The sequence below is a fragment of the Gossypium arboreum genome, chromosome 11 (genome assembly GCF_025698485.1).
Source record: "Gossypium arboreum isolate Shixiya-1 chromosome 11, ASM2569848v2, whole genome shotgun sequence".
NCBI classification, from domain to species: Eukaryota; Viridiplantae; Streptophyta; class Magnoliopsida; order Malvales; family Malvaceae; genus Gossypium; species Gossypium arboreum.
Window position 1 is genome coordinate 125,813,028 of NC_069080.1, and position 5,160 is coordinate 125,818,187.

The 5,160-nt window shown below is 32.4% G+C and overlaps 1 pseudogene; it reads right to left on the reverse strand.

Annotated features, from left to right (window-relative positions):
• Positions 1–2,195: 2,195 nt before the first annotated feature.
• Positions 2,196–3,541, reverse strand: LOC108472305 ((+)-delta-cadinene synthase isozyme XC14-like; annotated as a pseudogene).
• Between the last annotated feature and the right edge of the window lie 1,619 nt (positions 3,542–5,160).

Here is a 5,160-nt window from a genome sequence, read left to right on the forward strand (position 1 = left end):
TCGATTGTAAGTCCGGTAATGCTCTGTAACCCTATTCCAGCATCGGATATAGGTTAGGGGTGTTACAAGTAACATTTATATCTCTATCTTTTGACAGTCATCCGCTCCGATGCCCAAAACAAAGCATTTCCTCAATTAGACTTGATAAACGAAATATTAATCTTTGAATCAGTTTTCTCATTTTTTATTAGACTAAGGACATGTTTAGGTTTGTATACTAATATAATTTGTCTTTCTGTATTATGATCCAACCACGTAATGCCGCTTAGTACTAGTTTAAACATTAGACAACCAGTGAGAAACATTTGCTTCTATTTTTCTTTTCGTGCAAAAATCACATGAGGAAAATTATACAAAGTATATTAATGCAACTAATGAATTTGTTTTATTAACTAATCTATTAAAAAAATTTACAAGTTTACAAACGATAAACTCAAGGCACCAAATCCAACAATCTTTCACTTGCTCTACTAAAGTAGATGAGTCATATTCCATATTCACATGTTTCTCACGTGTTTCTAAATGCTCTTAGCTAGTAGAGTCTTGGTAAATGTGTTATAGTATGCCTAAAGACCAATCATGAGATGATTGTAATTACATACTTGTTTTACATTATTTATTAATATAAGGCATTACCATTATTATTTCAGTTTCTTTTTCTATGTATATAAATAAACTGAATTATGATAAAGTCCTAAGAAAATATTATTATTCTTAAAAACTCCTTTAGTCAAGTATTATTGTGAGTTTGGACAACTATAATGCATTGAGACTAATGTGTAGCTGATTAATGACAAAGTGTTTTCATTGACATAGGGAGGTCAAACTCAATAAATGAGTATGTGCTAGTGAACAACATATTGGACTAGCCCGATATGAGTATGTTTCTTAGATTATTATGTAGTAGTCACAATACTACTCATAGTGATGGCTATGTATATGATCCTCAGGCTTGAGATCATCATTATCCCAACAACGTGAGTCGTATAATTTGATACAGTCAAACTTCTACTGTAACAAGTTGTATAATAAAGATTGATGTTGGATATACCACAATCCATGTAGTGGGATATGGTTGATCAAGATATCTTAGGCCTCTTGATATCATACTTGTTTGTTTATTGTAGTCTACTTAGAAAATCAAGAAATATGAGATTGAACTATACAAGTGTGACTATTCCATGACTTGTGTCCAATCTAAATATTAAGGATAAAATTATACAATACATGAAAAGATTATCACAGGAAGGTTATATCGAATCATGACTTCTTATAACTTGGGTAACAATGATGCATTGCTAGATGCCACTCATTGTTTGTAATGTTCAAAATGTTCTAGTACTACTACCAACATTACAAGAGCCTACTGGCTCACACCTTATAGTTGAAGTGAACAGAATCCAAATACATTTAGTATTATATTTAGTTGTCCCATGAATTAAATTAATTGTTGAATTAATTTAATTTGATAATTAAATATTAAACATATTACATGTATAAACTTGTTGTATACAAACAGAGAACATACATAAAATTAATATATAAATTTGATTCTTACAAAAATATGAATTATATATATATATATTACTAAAATTATTAATATAAACAGTTATAATAATTTCGGTCAAAATATAAAATGACATGTAAAGTGATATTCTTTTGGAAAGAATATAATCTTTTTTTTTACTTCCCATTTGTTTCTCTAATAATAAGGGAATAATCTCGTTTTTATTTTTCTAAGTTATGATATCAAATAAAATAAAAAGGAAATGAATCTCTTAGTGTGTTAGGGTTACCAAGAAAATAAAACAAGGGGTCTAACAACCATTCTTGAAATTCTCTCTGAAAAGTTCAAGAGAATTTTGTTGTTTGTTCTTTGACTGGGTGGATTAAATAGAGGTTGTGATGTTTTCGTTGTGGCTTAGCATTGACATGAAAACAACTTCATCCTTTCATAATTTTTCAATTAAGAAAGTATGTCTTCAACCTTATTTCAACCTGTTTCGTTCTTCTTACATGAATCCATTGCTGAGGATCGTCGGAATAATTTTCCCATTGCGCCACGGGACGTACTGGCAATCCCAACAAAATGGGTCGACAAAGTTATCCTCGGATGCGACGTTGATTACATCCACAATTCCGTGTGGAATGTTACTTTTAGATATTAGGAGTGTAATACTCTTGTGGTTTCTTATCTATTTGGTATTAGCTATTGCATCTGTAAGGAGTTGAAGTTCTTCAAATGCGCCATATGCATCATATATGTCATCCGTAATTGATGTCAAGTCTATCAGTTTTGTTAATATCTGTCTAGCAAAAGAGTATTACACTCCTAATATCCAAAAATAACATTCCACCACTCTATTTCATGCAAAAGGTAACCTTGTCAGCAAATTTTAAATCTTTCCACCACCTGAAACAAAACCTACGTTAGCCCTAATTAGCCCTTTCAAATTAGGATAAACAATTAATGTTGAATGTTGAAGGAGTAATATATTTCCTTGAGCGCTTGCTTAGCTCTTCCTTGTGTGAAATTTGTAACAACCTGAAATCCAACTCAGCAAACTTCAACAGCATTTTGTCATGTGAAGCATTCTCTCCATAAATGGGAATGAATCGCCTTGCCTTCAATCTTGGCCAGCTCTTGCGGATGGGTCCGTATAAAGCATGGGAGACTGAGGCTAAAAGAGGATATTCGATAGTGCCAGCAGCTTTTTCTAAACCTAGATGAGTGATGACGAAAGCAAGGGCTTCTTCGAGAATATCTTCTCCATGCACACATAAATGTGCCGCTTCGTATAATTCTAGCAAGCCTTCCATAACACTTGTTAAGGACTTCTTAAAGTTTCCTTCATTGTCTTTGAACTTGCTGAACATGTCTGCTTCCATATCACTTGTTAAGGACTTCTTAAAGTTTCCTTCATTGTCTTTGAACTTGCTGAACATATCTGCCCAATACAACAAGATATTATCGTTTTAATCGTTATAATAGGTAGAATTTAAATGAAATTTCAACTCTCAACTGCAAAAAAAAAAAAGAAAAAAAAGGGTAGATTTTAGGTGCAAAATAGAAGGGGGTGGACTCACCACACTGAACATTAAATCCATCATCTCTAAGCAATCGAAATCGAAGAGAAGTAGCCTCCAGAGTTTGGTCATCTTTGTCGTCATGTTCGTAAATATTATGCAATGCTTCCTCTATCTCTCTTTCAAAAATGGTAACTCACACCTAACCGTTTGATAGTATCAATCAAATGCAATAACCTATCATCCATTGCTAACTTAATCATCCTCCTCGTTTGTTCTTTCATATCTTCATGTTGTTTTTAGTTGCAGCGTCCTGCACAATTGTAGTGTAGGAGAAGAATTTCATGAACTAAACTCATCATAATACCAAATGAAGAGATGATTCTTTACCATTTTAGTTGGAGATGAAAGGAAAATATCCCCCCCAAACATCATTAGGATGAAAGTTGGCTGTGGGACTATTCTGGTTGGACATGGATCCTTGAGTTGAAGAAGGAAGCTTTGAAGAAGACATTTCTTTAGCTAGTAATTATGTTGGAAGCACTACAAAATGAGATGAATTGGTGTGAGCCAAAGAGCTCCAATATTGTGGTATTTATAGAATCTTCTATATGGTAAAAAAAAAAAAATACTAATTATTAATTATGGTGATATTTAATTTTATTTATTTATTTTATCATCCCATTAAGAGTGTGTTGAAATCCATTGGATGATTAAATGAATGTATAAACTATTCTAGTAATTACATGCTCTAAAATTATTTATTTCATACAGTACAATCATATAGTATTTTTTTTATTCGTGAGATACATGTACTGATTTAATATATTAATAAAAATTTTTAGTATATAATAATTTAAAATATTTCTATTTAGATATTATTATAGGAAAATTGACATTTATAATTTTAATAAAAATAAAATTTATTTGGTATTTTAAAATATCATTGCAAATAAATTTCAATTTAACAACTGTTTTAATTAATATAATTTTTAATAGAATTTCATTAAAAATAGTTTTGTAAACCGTATTACGTAGAACTATTTTAAATTTTTTAAAAATATTTTTGACATGTTTTCTTATAAAAAAATCACAAACGATTTCAATTTTATTTAAAATGAAATTAATAAAATGCATTAAATTAAAAATAATTTTAACAATACACCTTACATTCATTTATGTCAAATATCTATATTTTAAACTATCCACGTCATCGTTCATCCTAAATCTTGTAATATATTTATGCAGCAATTTCTTTTGGTGCGATAAAATACCTTTTGTACAAGCCCAATTTTGGGACCCAACTCAAACCTACCCAAAACCCATTACAACCCAAGCCCAATAGGCCCAAAATAATGTAGCCCAAACCTTTAGAGCAAAACAACAGGAATTTCAAACCCTAGGTGCGCCGCACCTAGGGTCTTCTGACCCCAACCACTGCCTCAGTGCTAGTGGCACCTCCACCACCGCCTCTGCTCCACTACCATTTGCCTGCGACAACAATAGGAGGATAGACAAAATATTAAAAGAGAAAAACATGTAATGGCTATATATATATAAAGCCGAATCAAAAAATGGGGGGGGGAATTTTTTTGATTTCAACAAACAAGAGTCTGTAGTCAAAGGCATAGAATATCCAATCAAAGAGCAAAACGTTAAAGAAAGAAACGAAAAACATTGAATCAAAAAAATCAGAAAAACAAAGGTGATTTCATTTTTCCTTCGATTTATTTTTCTTTTATTTTCCTTTTCTATTTTCACACCCTTTCATTCGCACATATACATGTATTGTAAATAAAAATAGCAATATAAAAAAAGAGGGGAAAAAGTTACCTGGGACGATTTTCGGCCACCGTGTACGGTGGCCGGAGCGGCGGCGCCTACGGTGGGCAGTGGTCGGACCTGAGGCCAGAACCCTCGTCACTTGCAGAGAGAAATCTCTCTCTTTTTTTTTTTTTTTCCTTTTAACTCAGAAGAATGAAATTTCAGCAAAAATTTGGCCTTTATAGTTTCTCTGGTACGACGTCGTTTGGGGCAAACATTCCATCCCCAAAACGGCGTCGTTTCATGCCAGACCCGAGGACCCGACCCGCTTGTGCCAAGGATCCGCGTGTTTTGGGACTGAGGGTCTAT